This window comes from Amblyomma mixtum, chromosome 3 (genome assembly GCF_055824585.1).
Source record: "Amblyomma mixtum isolate Tamu chromosome 3, ASM5582458v1, whole genome shotgun sequence".
Lineage (NCBI taxonomy): Eukaryota > Metazoa > Arthropoda > Arachnida > Ixodida > Ixodidae > Amblyomma > Amblyomma mixtum.
The window spans coordinates 195,835,411-195,860,555 of NC_143014.1; the positions used below are offsets into that span (position 1 = coordinate 195,835,411).

The window sequence follows — 25,145 nt, forward strand, 5'->3', positions numbered from 1 at the left end:
GAGTTACCACTTGTTATCAACTTGTTCGCTTGTTGTAGACCTTGTTTGCCGTACTTCTCCCGTCGTGGAACACCGACGGCGTCTACGCTTTTGCTCGACTTTCACAGGCTTGTGTTTTTTGCCGATAGGCCTAACTTCACCCGAGTTGCCAACTATGCTTCTTTATTTTTTACCCTCCATATTCATTCGGAAGGCCTGCTGGCAGTTCCGAATTTTTGGCTATTGATTATATGGCACCCAAGAACAAACTGCACATACGATGTTTGAGAATTAACACTCAGTATTCACTCGTTATATGTCTAACTTTTTTCATCATGGTTAATAAAAGTGCTCTACTCTGATCACTTGTCATCTTAAGTCTTTGAAGCGAGTGCTGGATGTGATCTAGAGTTGTCCTTTTCTACGCAAAAAAAAAAAGAAATCATTCAACGGGAATTTTGATTCTTCTATTTTTTTTTTCAGACCGACTATAGCCAAAAACTTGCAACGCGCCCGAAAACAAGAACGAAGTTTCAAGTTTTCGACTCGCTACCTCATATAGTGGATGCGGCTGAAACCATTTTTAAACAAATAATCGAAACCTTAGGTAGGTGGGAGCACAGCATAAGTGGGACTGCTGTGTCCCACTGCCTCTTACGAGCCCTTTAGTGTGGGGAACGAAGTGGGGCATATGTGTCCCATTGGCCCACAAAGGGTTTAAAAACTAAACGTTCAACAAGCACTGAATAACGGGTGCTTCACTGGGATCCTTGTCCCTCTTTGTAACCTAAAGCACAAGCAATCTTGATGATTGAAAACAAATCAGAAAGAACTGTAGAAACAGCGCAGAGTTGCGGAAGGGAAACTAAAATATAGAGCACACAGAAATTTTATTTTCCTTCAAGTGGAAGGTGACGTCATAGGCTATGCGTACTTTCTATTACAGTCAGCAAAGCCAAACTGCCGCAGCAGGGTTGTAACCAGACAGCGCAATAATCGCGAAACCAGAAAAGTATTTCTTTCCTCGCCATCTCTAACGATGGTCCCGACGTGCCCCAAAGCCTTTGTCTTTTTTTTTCTCGCTCTCACTCTCTCTTAGGGCACACGACTCCCGGCGCACCTGCAATATCTTCAAACAAGCGTGGTTTGCAACGACCCGTCCGCAACTCCACACGGTGCCCCTGTTTTCAGAGAGGCTCCATTAGGAATGCATCACGTTGTCATTGCAGGCCCTCGCATGGAAAAGGACGAGGGTACGTTTGCAACAACTTGAACGACTGTACGAGAGCGCACTGCGGTGGGCCAGGCCCGCAGTAAACCAAAAGAAGAGCACAAAACACATACGAAGAGCTTCAAGAGTTCGTGTGGTGCAAAGCGAAGAAGGAGGCCCCTCTATCGCGGCGGCGCCTAGTATTGAGGCTCAGCGACAACCGTGCAGGCACAAAAGAGAGGCCTAATGGCCCAACCAGCGCTGCACGAGAGGGCGTCATTAGGCGAGTCAAAGGTGGTCCAAGGTGCGCGCGGCAAAGAAGAAAGAGAAAAGGGAGGGGGAGTCCCTTGTCGGGCGAAGGAGAAAGGGGACAAGGACAAGAGTGCGCGGCGGCGCTAAAAAGTGAGACAGTGCGCGTGAAACGGACGATTACTTGGATGAGCGCATGTCGGAGACAGGAGCCGAACCGCCGTTCGGAGGATCCGCATAATTCGCGCGCGCGCACCCTTTGGTTCCCCCCGCCCCTCCCGCTACGCTGGTAACGACGATCATTATAATTGTACCTCGAACCTCGTCAGCTCGCTTCTCGAGCCCCCTGCGTCCCGCTTTTATTCTCCCGCGCCGCAGAGCACTCGAGGATGACTGTGAACCTTTGTCCTCTGATCAACCAGTGCTTCCTGCACGCTGAACAGCCGCGGGGCGAGCTCAGATTGCTACACGCCCTTGTGCCAGCGACCGGTGGTGATGATGGCGATGATCACCTTTTCCTCGTCCACGCGTCGCAGAGCCCCCTACGACGCCGTCCACAAGCCGCGTCTTTTCACCGAGAGTGAGCCGCTTTAGAGCCGTGTGTCTTTTTGTTCCAAGCAAAGTAGCCTGGCCTGTCCTTTGGCACGTATACGCTCCAAAGTACTCACCTGGCCAAAGGTACCCTGAGAGAGGTAGGGAAAGAGGGCCCCAAGGACCTTTCCCGAAACTCCAATTACGTTACTTTGAGGGCTTCCGGGAATAAAGTGCTGTCTGACGGTCTTTGCTTTAATGCGCATTTAGCCGTCACAGGACGCGTGGTAGGCGTCTAAGAGCGAGAAGCGCAAGTGGCTGGCGCTTGTGTAGGAAGACGGCATTTCATTTGAATAAAAGAACGGCATTAGCTCCTACAATAAATGATCGGCAACGGACTGTTTTTAAAATTCGGAGAGTAAGAAATTTCGGCGACCTGCTCTGAGGTTGAGGATTGAATCGGTCGTCATGGCCGAAAGCTTGAATATGCCTTCACCAAGAGCGCAAGGCAGAAGATTGTTGCTACTTGTTCTTTCGGCGGCGTAATTTTCTTACGCCTGGAAACGTCAGAATTAAGATCTCTGCCATCAAGTGCGATACCGTTTAAAGACCTCGAACACCTAACAAGTACCTACGATTTGCTTCCTCCAATCTTTTCTTTCGTTTTTTTTTTTTCATTCTGAGTAGAGTGTCGCTCTCCGACCTAAGATGAGCAGCAGCGTTGGGAGGAGAGAAGTGGTTGGGTAGAAGGACCTGTTTTCTACTCCACAACTTCTTACACTTGCTTCTGAGTTAAGAAATGACGACGATGTTTAAAACCATGAAAGCACGCCCGCTGATTTACAGTCGAAGCCAGCTGAGCGCGACTCGTGGCCTGGTGGCCGAGATCAGACGCCTCTGGCATAGACAGCGACACGGGAGGCATGCTAAGTGACAAGAAAATAAATGCGCTAGGCTTTGACGAAGGAAGCCAGCGGGCATGCTTACCCAATCCTCGCTTGAACGACTGGGACACACAAAAACGGTGGCCGCATTTTCTACGCATATCGTAAAATATTTCACAAGCTACTCAACTTGACATCTTCCGAGCAAAAAACGCGAGCACATAAACGTGCAGCTTGGCGTTGCTAAGCTAGAAAGTGGTATAGCGTATCTGAGATGACAAACACTGAGGCGAAGAAGGACAAGTAATAGCTCTTGCGCCGCGGTGTCTCTGCTCTGAGTGCGCTACACCAATTTCTGAACTACGAACCATCTTGCCCGCCTACAAGTTTTGCAGCTAAGCTGCTTCAGAAGTGTTTAGGAGACGCTGGTTTTCTGAGGCAGTGGCTGCAGAAGCGACCTCTTTTTCTCCTGTAGTGAGGAACAAGCGAAGAAAATAGTTAAAATCTTACTGCGACGCAAACAAGATCTGAATTTCAACACAGTCGTCACGCCTACAACTTTTGATGAAGCCTCTTGAAGAGCGCATATTTGTGTGCACACATTCAATGTCTCCTGTACATTTCATCCCCTCAGTTGTACACATAAAAATGGCTCCCTGGCTCTTAATTAAACCTGAGCGGAACTAGGCCATACATTCCACAACACCCTTCTAGTATCCGATTGCATGGATGTCGCCCATGTGTTCAGAAAACGCTCGGGTACAGCTCGGAAAGGCCTCGTTACTGAAACGTCTTCGACTAATGGCAGCCTTGCTAACACCGCATGAACTGAGCAGAAAAGGACCCGCGCGACCAACTTGCCGTGCGTCTCGGCTCTACAGTCGTCGCGGCAGATTTGGGGGAGACGAGTTTGTCCATGGATAAAACTAACACCCCAGGTCACTTTTAGCGTGTAACAGTGAAATTTATGTCTCAAGCGACGACCCGAGGAAACGCCCTAATATGCGAACAATCATAATTGGCACGTCTGTGCAAAGAGCCGTCTAATTTATATGGAACTACTTGAAGAGGGAAGCCGTGTCCTACAGGATGCCTTCAGCCGATTTTAGGCACTAATATGAGCCTGGTGCGCAAATGCGCGGTGATGACAACATGGTGCACAAATTAAGTTAGAATCATATTTTGAGAGCAAAGATTTCATAGCTTGCCGCATCTTTTCCTCCCCTCCCCGATAACAAGCTAAAATGATATTGACGACCCGTTCTATCCACTTAGCGTTTCCACAATAATAAAAAATCAATAAATACACTTGACGGATGAAGTAATAAAAATTTGTGTGTGTATATGTCTGTGTGAGCGGGGGATGTAAGGAAGAGCGGGGCTCTTCCTCCTAAAGCATTACATGATCACTTGGGAATAATTCTGCGAGATGACCCTTAACATCTGTTCTATCTCATTTTTCTTATCGGAAGAAACCGAGCTAGCGAGGTTTTTCCTTCGATTCCTGCGAACGATCACACAGTCTGTTACGAACCTCACTATCGACATACGTCTTTCCTTCCGAGCTTACCCGTGAAGGAAAAGCCACTTTATTAGAAATAACCAGATTTAACTGATTTTATGCTATGATCACCAGATATCCCGAGATCCAGGTTGTCCGAGGAAGTGTTAGCTAAAGTTTCACGGCGCATACAAAGGAGAACTTTCAGCTAGCATCAAAATGTCAATGTGGAGGCTAGGGTTTTCATTTTGCGTGCTTTATATAGCCAAGTGGTCTAATTAGGCCTACTGGAAACCTAACGGTTAACAGCGAAAGCACGGAAATGACCACGCACCAGATGATTTTTTAAGGGTAAAATTATCGTCAAAGTATTTGGTCCGTGATATGCGACATGCGCGAATACGTGCCGCATATCTCCGGTGTGTTTTGTACCGACGGCGTTACCGCGCGTACTTCTCGAACAACGCGCACGAATAATGGGGCGAACTGCAAGAGAATCCGCTCCTCCTAGGTGGACTCATGCACGATCGCAGCGATTCCTAGGTGTTGTTATAAACAGCAATCTCACGTGGTCACCTCAGATCAAAAAACTTCGCGAGAAGATCAGTGCAGCATCGCAATGTTTTCAGGTTCATGGCTGGAACGTGGCAGGTCAGCAATTGTCGTTAAATGGTTCTGCTTGAAAAAGCCTTTGTCGAAGGCACCTCGCGCAACGCGCTTTGAGGAGTCTGTTTCCTTGTAAATTGTGCCGACAGGCGCACTTTCTCACCAAAAAGTAAGATTGCTAGTACATAAATTAATTTTTTTTTCGCTCAATGCAATTTGAAGTGTCGCCGCTAAAGGAGCCATCTCCTCTCGAATATGTTTCGCATAAAAAAAAACACCAATTCTTTTTTGTCTTGTAAGTTCTGAAATGAGAGTGGGGGGTGGGGGGGGGGGGGGGGCTGTGGGCTGTGGGCACGACTTAAATAGTGCGTTCGTGAACAAGTTTGCACTTCACGCGTATGACTCTGATTTCTTTAGGAGTAAGTAGAGAAGAACGGCGAAAACTCTATGGAGTAGGACTACAAGAGGCAGAGCATTGAACCAGGTGCCCAGACGTCGTCACAGAGACAAATACTTGCGCTACTATAGCGAGTTAATACTATACCGAGTGCATTTAATTGTCGGTTAAATAAAGCAAGTTTTGGCGTTCTCTCCTTTCGACAGGTGACTAACTATCTGATATGGGCGCTAAAAATTGGGCCATGAAAAGAAGCACGCTAACTCTCGCGGCTATAAGGAATGTAGAGGCACGCTATTTAACGGCACTTCTTGGTCAATGGCTCAAGACTCGTTAGGCTTGCGACGTTTCTTCCGCACCTGTGTTGAGTGATCTCCCAAAATCGCAGTACTCTTCGGTTACCGAATGTGCAGAGCTCAAGGCTGGCAAATCAATGGGACGCGTCTGAAGAAGAATATGGAATCGAATGAAAGGAACCGTGCCGACAGCGAACGCTATTGAGGCAAAAAAAAAAAAGAGAGAGAGAGAGAGATCAGGCAGCGGTATGGAGGGAAGGCAAGAACCGAGGAAAATGGGGACTTTCTTTTTCAGCAGTGGAAACACACCGGTCGTGTTATTGGTTATTGGAGGATAAAAATATTGTTACTTCTGGAGAAGTAAATGAGATAAATGTGGGGCCAAGTGAAGATGGAGCGCTAGCGAGCAACACACGCTTTTTGATCGAAGAAAAAAAAAAGCGTTTCAAATCGATCCCAGCAGCATACGTCCCTCGCCCCCTTCCTTTTTTTTTTCTTTTTAAGTGAGGCGAGGAGAAAGAAACGTAAAAAGACCGTTTCCGAAAAACAAGAACGTAAGCACGGTTTTTACGATGTCGATATGATGCCCGAATGCTTCCATTCTTCTATTTTCTTTCCCTGCCCTCGGGCCATCCCCCTCGCTCCGCCTGTGCTCTCTCTGCACTTGTCCCTTTTATTTCATTTTTTCGCCTCAAAGAGCGCCGCGCTCCTGTGTCGCTGCTCCGGCGGAAACATTTCGAGCCCCGCGTATTGTTGCTTTTTATCGGAGGCCCCCATAGAACACGAAAAGACCGGAACATAAAACACAAGCCTCGGCTTTTCGGAGACGGGAAGCTGCGGCGACGACGCCGCCACTCTCGAAGTGGCCGGCAGAAAGCGAGGAAAGGGGGGGGGGAGGGGGGGGGGGGGGCTGACGCACCGGACGCGGTGGAAAACCAGAAGAGCACGAAGGGTGGATGTGATGGCGCAGGGAGTGTGGAGGGGGTGTTTGCAGCAACGCGGTAGCTCTGCCACGGAGGGTGTGACGGCGACGGACACACGATGTGGAGGGACCCACGCAAGAGGGAGCAAAAAAATATATACATATACACATATATGTATAGAGAGACAGAGAGAGAGAGAAAGGCGGAGGTTGGGGAGCGAAGAAGGCGAGAAGAGGATCCAGCAAGCAGTAAGGGCTCAGAGCAGATGTGAAAAAGTAGCGGGTCTTCATTCGGTTTGCGAATGGCACCCTTGTATTTGCCGGACGACGACAGATGTTCTGGTTAACTGGGCGCGATAGCTCCGCGAGCCTCTCCGCCAGCCTCGCGGCCGTGGGAAAAAGACTTCCCGCGGCGCGGCTGGTGCCGCTCACCGCGCCCGCGAGCACGGGTCGGGGCTTGTCGCCGGGGCTCGACTGTGCTGTGCGTGTCTTTCGAGCAACGCGGGTCTGGCGCGTGGCAGCGGCCGTAAATGCGTGCACCTTGCATCTCTCCCTTCATATGCTGAACGACAATCTTTTGTTTTTTCTGTCTTTCAAAGTTTGTTGACTTCGTTTCTGTTCTTTTGAGAGCGTAATGACAGATGTTGCCGTTACAACACTATTACAGTTCTTCCTTGGAGGCTCAACGCCTGCAGGTGCGCGTAGTGTTACTATACACCTCAAAGTCAACAGAAGAGCAGAGTTGCCATTAAATGTGCTCTCTTGGAGAATTTGCTCTAGTGAATGTTAGCGCTGAGCGTTTCGAATTGCTGCCGATAAGCATATCTGTAATGCTTGAAAGGCGATGTAATTACCGTGCTCTGCCAGTCAGATTGCACGGCATGCTGATAAGTTTTGGGCACTCATTATTAATTCCGCTTTCAGGATTGTTCTCACTCTGCTCCTTTTCCAAGAAAAGGGTGATACATTAAGATAAGGTGAAGTAAAATGTTTGCTAATTGCAGCCATTAAGCCTTCTAAAGATCAGTTTTCAACGAAGCAAGGAGCTTTAGTAGGAGCTCGAAGCGTAAACCGAAAAGTCACGTTCAACAGCCCTCCAGCAGACGACCTCCAAGGGGTGGGGAAGAAAAAAAAAACGCGCAATAATATTGCTTGCCTCCTGGTTTTGTGTTATCAATTTGATGAAATATTTCTTGGCTCTCGTTAGTGTGACTATTTGGGTATGGCCCCTACAAAAATCTGTCGGGTATATTCTCTGCTGTTTTTTTCTCATCCTACACTAACGGTCCTGGTGCTCTTATTGCTTAAAGACATAAAAGCTACTATGTTTCTCCCGTAATGCGTCTCATAAACACGCTGATATTGATACGAAAGAAACTGGTATTAAATTAAAGCTATAATGATCACGCACTGAATTATCTCCGGAGAAATTGTCAGCGCCTGTTAAAAAGAAGCGCGTCATTAAAATTCGGTGCTTTTTCAGCGTTTTTTGTGCTCGAACACTGAGGAAGAAAGAACATTGAAGAAGAAAGAAAAGAAAATAGCTTCCGTAATGCTAGCAGGACTTCATCTCCTTTTTTCCTTTGCTTCTACCCATTAGATATTTGGTTTAGTGCTTTGAAACTCTGCGCGTGGAAATTCTGCAGCATTTTCAGTGGCGAAAAAAAAAAGTTTATTATTATCCCTAGTTCTTTTCATTTCAATGCAGGGAGAACAATCAACCGCAGCATGACAACTTTCAAAAGTAGTGGTCTAGCGTCACTGCGTGAATTTTGTTCTAAGTGCGCGTTTTCTATAATAGAATTATCCTGTAGCTCTCTCAGTTTTGTGCGCGTAATGGCAACGCTAGGAGAAACGAACAAAAAAAAGCAACTAGAAATCCTGAACGCCGCCATTTTGCACCTTATCTAATATTTAGTAGCGCACAAATAACTGAATCAATGATAAATAGTGCTTAGGCATTAGGCTCTATTCTACTGCCTGCCCCGAGGATGAGATGTTTTTATCGGCAAAAAAAAAAAGAAATATAAGGCTTATTGCACCCCATTTGCAACTAAATCACTGCTATACACTTATTTATCGCTTTGTTTCCTTCTAGCTGTTCTGACATCCGAACATTTTGGCGCCGAACACGTGCCCGAAATAAAGTAACCCAGAAAAATGGCAGAAAGAAGAAGTAAAATACAATCAGCAGCAGCGGGTAATGGTGTTCTGACTATTTATTTGTGTGATTCCGTGCGCGGCATTCTCTAGCGTGACCCCGTTCCAAAGCGACTTTCAGAATGGCGCACAAAGGGCGGGAGGACGGGTGGGCGGCATCCAATTCGGAACGGAAAAAGAGCAGTCGAAACATGACACGCGCTTCCAAATACTGAAGGGGAGGGGGGAGACGACGTCGCAGTAGAATTGGGCGTAAACTGATCAACGCCGGCAAAGAAAGGATGAGGAGAGGCGCGTCCTTTCCCACGCTTACCGTAACACGGGGTCAGCCTTTCGCGTCAATGCGTCGCAAGCCGTCTCCTCCACAAAGGTTTTCTCATTCCGCGCCGAGAAGAGGAAGCAAACATTCGCATCCAGTGCCGAAGCTATTTGCGACGCAGCTATTGGCAGCCCGGTGACATTCGTATATCGGAAACGCAGCTGGGCGTCTGTCGAAGTTCGCCGCGCAGAGTAATATGCCCGGGCGCGCACCTCCCCCCTCCCGCCCTCGCCGAGCCATGCACACGTCGGCCGAAATCCTATCTCCGAACGCGTCGCGTTTCTCCGGGCGTAAAAACGCAACGCGAAACGACACTGCGCGATAAGGGCGCCGCGCCGAACTGGGGCTGTGAATCAATACGGGGTGCGCGCGTTCTGCGGAAGCAGGCAGAAAGGGACGGGGGCGGAAACCTCGGCTGGGCGATCCCCGAAACGGCGCCTTTGCCCCGGCCACCACCACCGCCGCCGGGAGCGCGCCACGAGCCGAGGGGCCAGAGTGGCTCGTGCATGGCGCCACGACCACTGCTGCGTGCCACCGCTTGCGTGGACACCCCGTTATCGCGGAGCCTCTCTTTCGTGGTGCAGGTGGCCCCGCCGATAAGGACAGACCGCGACAGGCTACTCGTTGCCGCCTGCCTCCGTTGCTGCTGCCCTCCCTGACGGTGTGGCGCCGTCCGTCCGCGCCTGGGGCCTCGTGGCCGAGAAATGCAAGCGCCAGAAGCAGGGCCGAGCGATAAAACCCGTTACTGTCGCCAATTTATTGTGTCCGTGTACGCGGACCTTCCTTCGGGCTGCCTCCCCCGTATGCGAGGTCCGTCGAACAACGGCAGTTTGGGGCGAAATCGTCGTGGGTAAATCAATGGTAGCCATGGGTGATAGAGTTCGCCAAGTTTGCGTGCCCTCAGGGTAAGAAAAACACTTTGCGTACAGCGAGCGAAAACGAACACTCCTTCGTAGAGAGGCCGTTCGGTGGGGTGCGAATAATAAACTTTCGAGGCAAAAGAAAAAGTTCTCACGCTAGCCACTATTCGGGTGCTTCAGGTTTTGATGGCAGGTGCCGCGGCTCGCAACGTCTTTTCCTTCATTTTTTACTTTATTAGTAAGGAGCCACATACATGTATAAACGACGACGACAGGAAGAAAAGGCACAGAACATAAAGTGGAAATAATTTAGATTGTTCATGTCGATGCAAAATGGAATATATCTTGCGCAGCTGGCCATACCTTTAGAGTGAGAATGGGGGAGCAATCGGAGATAAGAGGTTCGCTAGCATGCATACCACAAAAGCCATCAATATTTTAAACCAAGGAGAGCATGGGAAAAAGTTGCTGATATTATTTTTGTTTATGTTCTTGCGTGGAGAAGAATTGGAACTGAGTAATCGTTTTGTACCGAACGTAACTGGACAGAATGCAGAAGGAGAAAGGGACCCTACTAAGGAAGACGGACCGTCCCGAGCCATTGTGCTCGCTTTCAGCTGGGCATTTAAACCGCATACAACACTGGACTGGCTGGTGTGTGTATGGAATTGTCTTGAAGGCAGCATCCATATGGGACCCTACGCATGAAAACCTTATAATTTCTCTCGAACTCATCCAGAAAAATTCCGTTCACTTCATCATTTCGAATTATAACCCTACCTCAAGTGTCGCAGCCATGAAAGCTAAACATGCCCTCCCATCCTTATAATCTAGCCGGAAAATCAATCGCTTAACTGTGTTCCACAAGGTATACCAACCCCGTTACGCGTCACGGCTGTTTCGTTTAGCCACCAGAATACATTTCCCGACGCATTGGTCATCGTCACAAGGTTGGCATCTAAAAATGTCGTTCCAAAGCTTTTTTTCAGTGTCGCCTTCCCTAGACTTCTGTCTAGTGGAGCCACCTGTCCCCGATATTGCAGTCATTGAAGATAAGCGACATTTTCGTGATGCTCTAGCTAACTTCGTCTATTTTGGAGAAAGTTGCCGTAGTAACTTCACTGCATTGCATTCTTTTTTTATCCTATGCAATCATCTGTAACGCTTTTGGCCCTGGGGATACAACAAATGAAATGAATAAATAAAATCATGGTTGAAGAACAGATAGGGAGAAAGAGAGAAAGTTGAACGGAAAGACAGGGATGTTAACTAGGCGACGCCCAGTATGCTACCCTACACGTGCGAAGAAGAACAGCTTTCACAGTGTACTCGCCTCCTGCAGCTCCTTGCTTTCTACACACTGCGACCCATCATCGCAGCCTTCGGCGTGAAGTCAAGTAGAATTACTGGTGTTGCGCGAAGCTTTGCTGGTAACTGGTGAGCAGCACTGATGGTGGCGATGATGATGCTGCTGATGATGATGCTGAGGAATACTATTCCCGAGATTGATTGTTACTGTCTCGAGCGGATGTGCCCCATCTTTTCTACTTATTTTTAACATTGTTGTTGTTCTTAATGGCCCACCCACTTACCCACTGCCGGGAATCGGCCAAGACACAGGCAGGGACTAACAGATACTCAAAAACGTTTTTCGAATAAGGAAAAAAAAAGGGATGTAGGTTAGGTGATTTAAAGTGCAAACAATTCAGAAGCTGTGAGATTGGTGATTGAAAATGCGAACGGAGCTGTACTTGCGGTGTTTAGGATGTTTTGATTGCAGATGAATTATGAACATCAGTAGCAAGAAGCTGGAATTCAGAAATATTTTAGAATGGCAGCCGTCTAGTGTCTCGCGATTTTGTGTTTTTAGAATGAGAGCCGTTTCGTGGAGAGCACATTACTGTTGCTATGCCCAAGGGTAGAAGCAGCAAGAGACAGAACAACCCCCAGCAGTCAAACTAAGACCGATCTGCCGTAACTGGTGTTCTAGCAGGCGCCTTCGTAAAGCGAAGAAGCGGCTGTAGGACAAAAAGTGACCTAACATTTCAGGTACAGTGCAAAGTGAAAACAATGGAGACACCGCCAAACAAGATCTGTGGATGTAGAATTGAGGCGCTCGACAATGTATACGCATGAAAGAAACTTCAAGCTTGCGCGATCGCTATTCTTTACTGCACCAAGGGAAGAGAAGATGCTGGAAATCGGGAGAGGAAGAGCTTATGCTACAAATTATTTCAGTAGCAGTTACCTGCGAAACCTCGCCGCTGTAATATATGGACAGGTTTTAAGAAGTGTCATGACTGGGCTTTGAAGAGATGCCTTCGCCAAAATATCAGACACCTCATTTAAATAAATTCCTATATGCCCAGGCACCCAGACTAACCGTAATGAACACACGTAAGGCAGTACCAAAATTTGAGTAAACGGTTAGAGAAGAGCACAGGGATAATGAGCTCGTTATAATTATGGCACAAGAAAAAAAGGTACTTAACTTGCGCAAGGACAGGACTGCTGCTAAAAATTCTGCAAAATAAATGGCGGGGAGGTGAGGAAGGTGGCGTGAGAATGACCAATCGAGGGAGAAAGAGAAAATAGCGACGCTGGCTTTTTCTTCACACTGTGAGGCGTCTGTCACAATGAGAACATGAGAGTGAAAGGATATCAGGTAATCTTGCAATAAACTTTTGAGCAAACAGAAAGGCAATAATTTTGCATTGTTTGGACAGATGTCATCAAAGACAGTCTGAATAGACGCAGAGTTGGCGCACACATGAAGGGTGTCCGAAATGCGGGCGTTTGAGGGATCAGGGAGAGATTGCACAAAACAAATCTGTGGAGTATGGAGACAGGACCAGCTTTCATTGAAATACATCCTAGGGTGATGAAGAAAAGTCAAATTTGAGGCATGAAGCGAGGAATCGCACATTTTTACAAACATTTGGACAGTTAAGAGCCAGAATACCGAGAGAAATGATGGAATCCGCGCCTCTAGGTAGAAAACGGAGTTAGCCACAAATTTTGGAAGACCCATACAGAGGCGCAACGACTCTCGCTCCAAGAGAAGAAGGGTCCTAAATTACAGGTGCATATGCAGGTGCTCCAGACAGCAAGGCGTAGCCAAATTCTAATGCTGGATGGACATGAATGTACGTCCGCCCAGTATTAGAGTTCGGCTGTGCCGGAGTCGTCATCGTTGGCCGTGAGCGAAAGTCCCGATGGAAGCAAAAAATGAATAAATTTCAGGAAGAGGTCAAATAACGTTCGTATGGACGCCATAATTCTCAAGAGGTTCCTGCAACTAAAGAAGAGCGATTGACCTCAATACGAAGTTTGGTTAATGTGAGTTTGGGTAGGAATTGAACCCAGGACGATCGGATTGAGAGACGGGAATGCTACCCATAGGCCACGAAGGCTTTTTTTTTTCTTTCTTTCATGGTATTTAGGCCGAGAAGGCTGGTTGGTTCAAGCTTCATAAGGCTGGACCTAGTGAATGCTTTGTGGTCTTTGACTTTGTGAACTGTCTTAGAGACATGTACTGATGAGCACGTGAGTAATTATGAGTATACTAATTTGGAATTAGGTTGTTGTTTGAGCGCTCAGTAGGCGATGCGAACGGGTCCCAATAACGCTAGCGCAGGCCAAGCTTGAGCATCCCTCAAGTTTTGGCTGGCCTTCATGCCCACCAAGACGCAAAAGAAGGCGCAGAGAAATGACAACTGCGACAAAGCTGCCCCTTTGCATTTCATGCCGCTATACCGCATGTGGAGGAGAATCTGGTTTGTATACCACTTCGCCCAAACTTGCGATAGGCTCCCCCGACTGCACCGCTCGAGTGACGCCTTTCTTAAAACACACCAACAATGCCAGCTATTGATGAGACTAAATAAATAACGGGGCATTTGTGATGCTTACTGTAACGAGGGAGTTATTTACTGTCGAGCTTTCTCGGATTGTTAAAAAAAATGAAAATTTCGAGAAAAGACGGCGCACGGTTTAGCTGGGCGCGCAAACCATGACGTCCACAATGCTCATGTCGTGCATTTAGCATTCGATCGTGGCTATGGCGGTTTCTCTGCGCTCATTTTTTGTCGGTGATTGTGTACGTGTTCCCACCGGCCTTAAAAGTGTTAAACATTGCCACTCATGAAAGTGGCGGCCACGAAGTGAAACGCCATGTCGGACAGCAAGCGTCGCGCAGATTGGAGCCGAGGTTGTGAACCACGCAGGCTGTTTGGTGCCGCTGATGCCTGGCACTGAAGGACTGCTTAGTAACACTGTTCCTCTGCGCTCATATGTAGGACGCTTCAGTGCATTTGTTTACCTGAAGTGTCACTTGTCCTCACTGCTGGAGACTCGTCTGATTGAGATCAAAACTTCACATAATGCCTCATTGTGATCATCAAGCGTCGGAGCGGTGTTACGTTTGTCCCGAGCATCCATCAAACGGTGCTCATAAAGCCACTTTCTAAACACCAGTAACTTAGCCTCAGCGGTCAGTAAACTGCCTGTGAAACAAACGCGCAGAGAATGCCTGACTGCAGATTGTCCTCATGGAAAATGCAAACTGCGACAGCACCTTCCTCTTGGCCATTGTGGAGAAGGCTGTCCAGAACTGCGTGGTGCTTCTGTCATGCAGCACCGCGGGGACGACATTCGAGTCTCCTTGGGCACTGTGACGAACAGTCCACCAGAAGGTGTATTGGTCGGCTTTCCTGTTCGGTATGGCAGACAGGCTATAGGAGCGTGTTCGGGGGCCCAAACTTCGCCAGGTAGCATCCCCCGGGACACGTGACTCTAACGGCGGGAACGGTAGGCGCTAGCCCAGGAAAACGAAACAAAAAAAAAACTAACTCCTCCTCATCGCGGCTCTCTAGGCCGGTTCCATTAGGAGAAAGCATGCGCCGATCGGCGGGCTTAGCCGGAAGCTCGGCACGTCGCGTCGCGATGAGGCTGGGCCCCACGAAGCCTCCACGGACAGATGAGAATCCCCCGTGAGCGCCTCCTAGGTACCCGTGCTAGAGTCGACCACAATGTCGGTGCCTCCGCAGTGAACGTAGAAGACAGAGCGCCAGTCAAACCATCGTGCCTCTCCGACCTCTGATTAGAGCCTCGTTGAATGGTGCAAATTCACGCGCTTTCCCTGCTGGCAGGCAGTTTTAGTGTTTCGTTTTTCTCTGGAATAAGACAGCTAAGTTTGGAGCAAATACGTCGCCTTTGAGTTTGTCTTTATGCAACCATTCCCATGTGTGTTCTGTAAGCAGCGGCGGATTTAAGGACAAGTTTTGGAAGGCATTTGCAGCGTGCATTTCTTAAAAGTTCTTAAAAGTTTCATAGTAAACAATGAGGCCAATTGCAGTTTTTAAAAAGAAAAAATCTAACTTGGGGTAAAGTGGGGGGGGGGGGGGGGGGGGGGGGTTGGAGGGTAGTCGCAACAGACTCCCTCCACTTTTTTAAATCCGCTACGCCAATAAGCAGTAGAGGGATTCCGGCAGAGCCTCGACATACCCTTCGCGACCAGTTGACACCGTTCAGCCATTTATCAACATTTGCTCAATATATACGCAATTTAATTCTGTGCCACAAAAGGGCAGTGTGCACAAAATTCGTAGGGACACTTCAATCACAGATAATACAAGAATTAATATAAATGACAGTACCAAAACAAAAGCTTCAGTTGGTGCACGCCAACCTAATTTAGTATTCTGTTCTTTTTTAGCCTCGCGTACAGAAGATTCATTTTGTCAAGTCGGCTGTTCCAAAGGCTTAGTCTATCACAAAAGGTGTTCCATTGTTCATTTTTTTTTTTGCATTTTCCGGACGGGAGTTAGAGTGAAATCCTCTAAAAAGGCGTGTCTCGTGTTACATGACAACACTAAAGTCCTGCACTCTGCTTGTTCAGGCCCACGTATGTATGTTAGGCATTCCTGATCTCGCATTGAGGAGAGTTACGAGTCGGTAAGCCTGAAAACATGCTGAAAACAAGTCTAAAAGACACGGGAAGCAGCGTACACTATGGGACAGAGAGTAAAATATCGCGCAAATGACGGGTCAATATCGCTGGTACGCTATACAACCTAGGCGACACATTATTCTTGAGCCTCATTCTAAGTAGCCGTTGTTTTCCGCAGTGTAGTCACGCACAGTTGCTGAGAATACAATTTTAGTATGCTGTGATAATGACCTGGTTCATCTACACAAAGAAAAGGTGCAGACACATCTGGCTCTAAGAAAACAGTTAAAAGCCATTTGAATTTGTAACGGACGTGTTTCGAAGTGCTGGAGAAAAAAAAGTCTCTTAGCAAAGTACACATAGTAAAGCTGAAAACAAAACAATATAAGGTTTTACACTGCCTGAAAGACAACACAATTACAATAAACGCGCAAGAACGAAGAGATTTTCGTTTTATGGAATAAAGAACACCAGATGCACTTTTTATTTTTAATCCACAAGGTTTGACTTCTGCTGTTGCCAGAAAGTTGTCTCTCTTCAAAGCAGCACGAGTTTGAGCTAAGGCAAGCCATTCAGTTATCCGAAACACCCGCCAGCTATAACATCTAAGCACCATCAGGTTTAACGAGATTCTTAACTTGATCGAGTGTAAAGGTTCAAAACACGAGGACAAAAAAGCGTAAAATTCTGGTTTGCTATGAGGTAATGAGTGGACGGCAAAACACGAGTGCGTTGAACAAGGACAAAAGTCAAAAGAAAACAATATTCGTATTACATACGGCATTAAACTTGTAGTGGCTATGGTATTTAACCGTCGAATTCGCACTTGTAGCGTAGTTTGTTCAGTTCTTGCCTAAGCATGCCTTTTTCAGGATGATGCAAGGCGCTTTCCACTTTATAGTGGTAATCTCTGCATACATTGCACAGCAAGCAGTATAACTCACCTTCTAGAGCAACGCTACGTATTACATTTCAGCGGGAGAGCGTGGTGTGTTTGACTGCGTTTCAAACAAGGAAACAATTTGGGAATGGTCTTCTATACGAATAATTTATTCTGTTGCTCGTAAGGACAGCAGTTATTAAATGACCGAGTAATGGGGTACCTATTCGGCCATGAGGTGAGGCCATGTGTTCCATTTTTAAGGTTCTCCCCACTCTCTCATTTTATCGACATACGTGCATTAGTACGAGAAAAAACAAAACAAACTGGCTATGTAACCCCTGGAACATGACAAACACAGATGACAATCAGCTACTATGCCTATTTTCAATATCCCATCATTGCACCACTTTCTTTTTAAAATTTATTTATCACAACACAACTATTGTTTGAGGGGGTACGGCTAAAGGCAGGGAACTGCCTGACGAGGTCATGCCACCTTGGGACAAACAGCGGTCGACACTAAAGCACACATCAAAACAACATAAATACCTTTTTACAAAATGAGCAAAGCTGAGAAAAAAATGTGGTCTCCCCCCTCCCCCCCCCCCCCCTTTTTTTTTACAGGGCGAAAATCACTGAAAGCTCAAAAAGCGAAATTAGGTATACAATTCTACTTGAAACGCAGGGATTACAAATACAATTTAACATAAATGCATATACATGACTGAACTTACACATGAAAACCAATTCTTCGTCATTCTTAAGCGCTAATGTTCTTCTGAGACCATAAGTCTCTTCTAAAATTTTGTCATATTTTTACTAGGTTGCACGAATTAACTTTTTAGGCCCTTTACAGCACCGTTCATTTAGACTTTTGTATAACATCTATTTAAAAGAATCATTAGATAGGGGTATATTAAATCCGGTATTTGATAGCTCAAGCTGATATCTCTAGTTGGTTTTAGCACGAGGCTTGGTTATAACATTCATCCTTAAATCGCACGCGACTCTTTTTTCCTTGTATTTTGTTTCAAAAGCAGTGTTATGGGTCTGGTGTTGGCGATAAACCTGAAGACTTTGTCCTGGAATACTAGACAAAATAGCCATATTGCTTACTATAGGAATCTAAAATTATGAAATTATAGTCCAGACGTCCAGTATAATACTCGTTATTAAATAATTTTATGTTACTTATCAACTTCGCGGCGGTCACATTCCAATGGAGATGAAATTCTAGGGGCCCGTGTACTGTGCGATGTCAATGCACGTTAAAGAACCCCAGGTGGTCGAAATTTCCGTAGCCCTTCACTACGGCGTCCCTCATAGCCTGAGTCACTTTCGAACGTTAAACCCATAGAAACCAAATCAAACTTGTTATCAACTGCTATTGCGCTTATTCCATTGCCTGTTAGCGTAAAGTCCCTCTCGCGTAGTCATGCTCATTGCGTCGTGAATGCATTTATATCAACGACATTACCTACTCATTACTACCATCTCAGTGCTGCTTGTTTACAAAAAGTGTGAGCTGTCTTTTGCGTTTCCTTTGTTCCACTGCTTAGAGGCATAAAGAACAAATCCACACCCTCCTCTTGTTCATTAGCCTTCTCCTCATAAAGCTACATAATGCAGAGAAAAGGGCTCTACAGGCTGTTTATTTGATCGAGATAGACGTCGCAGCACTTGTGCCTCGAGTTTAATTTCGACCAAAGCGTATTTAAAGGACATGTAAAAAAATAATTTTTAGTCAGTAAATCAATTAATCAATCAATCAATTAGTCAATCGGTCAGTTAATCAATCAATCGCATTCTGCTGCTTAGAGCTTTAAATCTGAGGCGCGTATGCTCAAACAAATCCACTCCTTGCTCTTGTCGACTTGGCTTCTCCTCATAAAGCTTTTAAATGCAGAGAAAAAAGCTCTACAGGCTGCTTGCTTAATGAAGATGGAGGTCGCTGCACTTATGCCTCGAGAAAAGCGTACTTAAAGGCAATGTAAAAAAGTTTATCGCAATCAATCAATCAAGTAATCAATCAATCAATTCATTTATTCATTAGATCGATCGATCGTATTCTGCTCCTTAGCGCTTTAAATCTGAGACGCGTACGTTCAAACAAATCCACTCCTTGCTCTTGTTGATTAAGCTTCTCCTCATAACGCTTTGAAACGCAGAGAAAAAAGCTCTACAGGCTGCTTGTTTAATGAAGATGGAGGTCGCTGCACTTATGCCTCGAGAAAAGTGTACTTAAAGGCAATATAAAAAAGTTTTTCTCAATCAATCAATTAATTAATCAATCAATCAATCAGATCGATTGACCGTATTCTGCTCCTTAGAGCTTTAAATCTGAGGTGCCAATGCGGCGAACGAGCAAAATTATAAAATAAGCTCTCATCACGCACTACTGTGTTGCGTAAAATGTGTTGGAAGCTTCGCAAATAGCTTCACTGTCGACACGCTTCCCGTAAACCGAAAAGAATGTTTAGGCAATAAAAACTCGGGGGGGGGGGGGGGGGGGGGTGAAAAATATTTTCCACTAGTTTTTTCTTTTAATGCGTCAGCATTACTACGATCACTTGCTCAAAATCTCTCCACCTTGCGTTGTGTGATGCCGCCACCCTCTAGAAGGCCTTCTTTCACTACCTGCCCACCGTTACCGTTCAGAAGGCCCTACCTATCCACCGCCTGACGCCTCCACCCATTAAAAGCCCACTCAGCACTGGAAAGTAAAAACTACTGCGAAATGCAATTCGAAGCCGCAACGGAAAAGAGGTCATTGTAAAAGCCAAATATCCAACCAATACTGCTAACGTAGAACTGTACCATCACCTCGTATGATCGCCTGCCAATTTTTTGCCGATATCTTCCATGCCAAGGGCACAGCACAATAGACATAGGACTAACCAGATTTAATGTGCTAAATTCGACCGGCTGTTTGAGTACTTGTACTAAAAAAACCACGTTAAGGATGCAAACAAAAAAGAAATGTCAGAAATTAAGAACGCAGTGTTTTCTGTGTGGAAAGACGTTAGGAACTACAGTCCCCTCGTGGTTTTAGGTAGAAAAAAAAAAGAAACTAGAGCGCGACGGGCCTGTTCTAAACTGTCACTCAATTTTGCATGCTTAGAGCTTACACTTTGGCATCAGTTTAGGCCCACAAGAGTTTATTTGTCAGTGTCTTCCGTAGCATTCCTTATGATCGTAATAGCGGATCAGAGTGCATCGTACAAATGCTTGCAATCGCTTATGGTACTAGTAGTGTACGTCCCAGAACAAGCAGGATAAAAAAATAGAGCTGGATTAAATGATGTGTTTTAAAGGAAGCGCTATCCAGCTAATACTTTGGATACACGACAACAGGCATAAGAAGGCAGGCGTCGTAGCAAGGCCTAAGGTCGATGGTTTACGTAGTGTAACTGTTCTCACAGCAGTCTTCAGTGTCTGCGCCGTCATGCGTGTTCCAAGGACAAATTGCCAAGGCCGGGTGTTAAAACGTAACAAGCGAGTGTCGTCACAAATTCAGATTTACACAGAGGCAGATTTTAAGAATTTCACACAGGATGCAAGTGAAGGGGTCCAGTTTAACAAGGTAGAAGGCATTCTTGAATTCGCACGTTGGCCTAAGTATGACGCTGCAGAAACAGCGTATTATCGGTACATGCGCGGTATTAATGAGCCAGCAGTTGCGTCAGTACCGCTTGGTTACCGGCTACATCGCGGGCTGAAAGAGAAGCTGGGCAGAGGAGACCAGTGTTAATGTCCCATCACGTTCGCGACACACGTATCTGCTTGTTTTCTAAGCGGCAACTCAGAAGTTAACGCGCACACACTAACAGGTTTTGCAGTGGCGAGTAACACGCGCACTGGAAGCGTGCCAGAAGGCAATATCTTAGATCCGGCCGCAGTCGTCGAGCAAATATGTTTGGTACACCGCAGGTCGAATATGCATCTACAGCGCGCCGAGAGGCGGCTGAAATGCGATGTTCATTGAGCCTTTGAATGCAAGTGATGTGCAACGCTGACTAAAGCCAGGTGTTCCTTGCGACAAACCCGTGTCGGATCTGCAAGGATGCAAGCAAACTCGCTGACGTCTCAGTGTTCTTGTGCGGAGGGCTCGCCAGGAACGTCAGCCGCGCGCTCCGAGCCGGCATTCTCCGTCTCGGGGGCCCGCCACACACACCGGCGTCGAAGCGGCGAGCGCGAAAGGAACGATTCGCGCTGCCATTTCTTTTCCGGATGTTTCGCCAATGGGATACGAGGGGGTGGCTCCCCTCTCTACTTTATTTCATCCGCATTCCCTCTGGAAAAGAATTTTCACGCGCTCAGCCGCTGGAAATCGACACGCTTGCACGGTCTCGGATCGATAGCCTCGCAAAGCCCGCAGCAGGAACGCACCACCGAAGTAGACAACCATGACGACGACACCGGATAAAACGATAGCAGAACGGACTTTCTCCGGCGCCTGCCTCGCACGCCGGACTGTGCGCTGTTATCTCTCCGTCCCCCTCTTCTCATTCTCCGCGCCCGTCGGCTCCTCGTCTTGGAGTGCACAAAGGACCAAATGACAATCCCCTTTGACGGCGGAGCAACACACGTTTTCCAAACATGGCGACATCGGATTTACGGCGCTTGCTGGCCGGCTCCGGCAGCGAAAAAGCAATTGGAATCACGATGGCCCAACATCAGGCCGTGATGGCACGCGGCAGCCCCGTACAATGGCTCCCTTTGCGCCGGTGATAAGCACGCGACGGACAGAATAAAAAGAGCCGCGATCGTTTCCCGCAAGGCCGGCGTGCGCTTCGCTCGGCAGGAGCCGGCTGCACAAAGTGACACGAACATCTATGCATGTTTGGGCGCTGTCGTGATAGCTGCGGTTTCCTTCTGGAGCTCGACGACCGGGGAGGTAAACTGCTTCTGTAATCAAGGCTACGACAGTGCAGCTGGCACTATTTTCGCTTTCTCCGCAGGACCTGTCCCCTCCGGCGAGAGCTGCCGCGAACGCACAGAACGCGATCCAAGCCAAGAAAAGCAGGGCCGCAATGACATGTGCACTGGGACGGTGAAGAGTGCGTCAAGCGTCGGCTGCCGCGGCGGGCCACTCGAAACGATCTGTCAGAGCACGCGGCAGCAGCGCTTCCTTTCATTATTCTGCGCCCAGAACAGTGAAAAGAGCGTGCCGGCGACGGGGCCGCCGGCGGCGGCGGCCATGCAGCCGGGCCCCTCGCCGTTGGCGGCAGTCGGCGGCGCGAGCGCGTGGCACGCAGTGCCTACCTGTTCAGTCAGGCCAGGGCCCAGCCCGGCCGGGCGCGAGCCTCCATGCGCTGTTAGGCCTGTCGCAGGGTCCGGGCGCTGGGAGCCGAGTGCGCCCGAAACCACGCTGCGGCGGGTGCCGAATGTGCGGACAACGCCGTGGCCTGGCCGCCGACTCCCCTGCTGGCGGCCACCGGCCTCCTCCTCACATGGAGCGCGCTGTGGGCCGCTCTCGTGCTGTCGCAGCTGGCACGCGGGCCGCGGAAGCAGCCGGCGCTGGCTGCCAGCAGAAGGCGACCCCCGCAGCACCCAGGGACGGGCGGGCAGCACGGCTCGTTCGGCCTAGCTGCGACTGCTTGGGCCTCGCGACCGCGCACGGAAGGGACGCCGACGCGCCGGCCTCGCCCGCTTTGGTATGCTGCCGCGCGATGGCGCCACCGAGGCCCTCCCTCGCCTCTTCCGCCTTCCTTCTCCCGCTCTCCGGGCACGGCTCTGCGCCAGTGGCAGCGCATTCCACTGAGCAGCCTGAGAGGCTCCTGGTCCGGAATGCTGGCTGGGAATTCCTCTGTAGCCTGCTGCCAGCGACTGCGAATTATACAGTGTGTAGGCATGGAGATGCCCGCGCAGGCAAAGCGTCTCGTATGCGTCCTTAAACAAAAAAAAAGAAAAAAAAAGGAACGGGGTTACCGGCTGAATTTCTTTTAAGTTACCGGAAAACATTTCAAACTATGACCTGCCTCCACTTTAGCATGCAATAATGAAGCAGATATATCTTCTGATTACATGGCGTTTGCCACAGGTTGCGAAAAATCAGGTGCCACTTGAACTTCAGGCGAGACAGTGCTAAGTTACTTTTGTGCATCTCTCTACGCTGCTGACCCTCGCGCGGTAGCGCAAGTGGTCTTTTCTTTGTTCTCTTATTTCCCCTACCTTGAATGCACTCTTAGCTTTGTGCTACATCTTTTCCGACTCATATTTAACATTGTGCCAGGCACCACCGTCATGTCAGGTACGCCTGCAAATCAGTAGCCGATCTATAAGGAAGGGACCTCTGACGTTATTGCTTTAAGTAATTTCGTTATTTTCGGCTTTTATTTTACCCTACGATAACTTTCCTTTCCTCGCCTGTTCCTAGCGCCCGTTTCGGCAACAGGCAGCGCATCCAATTATTTTTTGCGCCTCCTTCGGTTTTTATGCGATTGCATTATCGTAGCTCAGTTTCTAGCGTTCCTTCCTTCGCTGTACTCAGGCTCACTCCACGCTGCCCAGTTTCATGAATACCATCGTTACGTGTCTCTTAATCTGTTTCCTGTGCGACACGAGGGTGTTTCATCATTCTGGTTCATTTTCCCCTTTCCACTCTGCTCTTTTCCAAAAGAATCTTTTTTTTGGGGGTCCTCACAAACGGGTTTCTTTCTCTCTTGGTCTGTTTTTCGTCTTCCGTCTTCTATCATGCAACAACCAGGCCTGACCAATTTGCGGGAGCAGTTCTCCGGGCCCTCACCTCCGCTTAGCGGCAGGATACCGGAAAGTGGGCTTCCTCCCATCGACACTCGAAATGGGAGAAAACACCCTTCGCAGGCACGTAATGGTGTGGAGCGTCGTCGGAAGCGCGCGGGTTGCCACTGATGGAAACAGAGACCAATGTTCCTCTAAACAACGCAAAGCGCACAAGGAGACCAAGTGTTGGGGAAGGAGAAGCAAGCGTGGAAACAGCAGCACCAGCTCGCGGGGCGCGCCAGCAAAACCACGAGAGGCCGTTATCACGCACTCTTAGCAGCAAACAGAAGGTGAAATGAAAAGCACCTTCCCGCAGCCATCAGCACGCACACAGAATGCGAAGGGCCAGCCGCGAAGAATTCGAGAGGAATACGTAGCAGTTTTCGCCTGTGGTGAGATGCACCGCGTGTGCGAAAAGAACGTTCCTTGTGAGACGCTTAGGTTGCGGACACCCAGCTTGGACAGCTTGCTTCGAGGAGGCTGATGGCACAGGGATTGTGCATGGAGCCCTCGGGGTAGAAGGGGTTTTTATTTATATATTTTTTTAACGCTGAAATGCGAACTAGAAATTTCTGCATCGGAGGAGTCTGTGTGCTCCCGCCCAGAGCACAGACCACTATTCTAAAAAAAAGAGAAAGAGACATTGAAGAAACAAATAACTGGATATCACAATGACAATAAAAATAGCAGTAGAATGCATGTTCAGCTTCTGCTTATAAGGTTACGCAAAAACTGAAGAATAAGTGCAAAACAACACCTGTTGACGACGTTCTGAGGCTGAGTACAAGAGATGTGGTTACATATTATGAAAGTTCTCGAGGCGTAACTGCGATTGAAATTGCATTTTGGTTACCCACTGAAGCTCGTCGTTTTATTGCGCATTATGATGGTATCAACCCTGTAACGCAGTTCAAAACGTATTGCAAACATGCCTATCGAACAAGGAGATATTTCACGTGAACCCCCCCCCCCCCCCCCCCCCCACCCCGACGCTCCTTTACGCGAGTTTTGCTTGTTTTCTATTATTAGGATTATATAACAAAAAAAATTGCACTGCCAGAAGATATCAGTCTCGCGTTAGTTCAGGCACCGCAATTCTGTGTGAAGCTTTCGTTAGCATAATGGAATTTTTAGTTATTTCTTTTTTAAAGCCTGTAGGGCCTAAAACACGCACGTAAGTTTTGTGGTATCCGATCAATAGTCAGCCAGTTGGTACACGAGTTAATTCTATTTTGTTTCCAGCACATGTTTGTGCTTAATAATGAGAGGTGTAGGCTTCAAATGTAACAATTTTACAGCGCAAACTAATCCTGAGTTGTACTGGGCGCAGAAAAACCTTGTCTGTGAATGGAGAATATTCAAGAGGGCTGATCTGCCTTATGCGTCTCTCTGTTAAGCTTTAGAGGTTTGCAAAGCATGAATAAGGTTTCATGGGAGTAAAACGTAATAAACAACAGTGCTTGCCCTTACTCTTTAGAGCGGGTATCTCAGTATATCAGTGTGATTGGTTGGCAGAAAACAGCATTTAAAAAGGACCGTTTCTTTAAGGCACAGAACACTTCGGCATTTCAGGGACAGCTTTTCAACTTTGCAAATTCTCCCCTGTACTCACGGCTGTACCATGCCCGCGGTCAGCACTAAAGCCTCGCCGAAT

General features: G+C 47.8%; 1 protein-coding gene across 1 annotated transcript in view; it reads right to left on the reverse strand.

Annotated features, from left to right (window-relative positions):
- Nucleotides 1-22,129, reverse strand: part of Glut1 (Glucose transporter 1) — a 217,106-nt gene extending 194,977 nt beyond the window's left edge. Inside the window, exon 1 of the mRNA XM_089582389.1 lies at nucleotides 22,013-22,129. The gene's annotated coding sequence lies outside the window, so the exon portion shown is untranslated. The remainder of the gene's footprint in view (nucleotides 1-22,012) is intronic.
- Nucleotides 22,130-25,145: the final 3,016 nt, after the last annotated feature.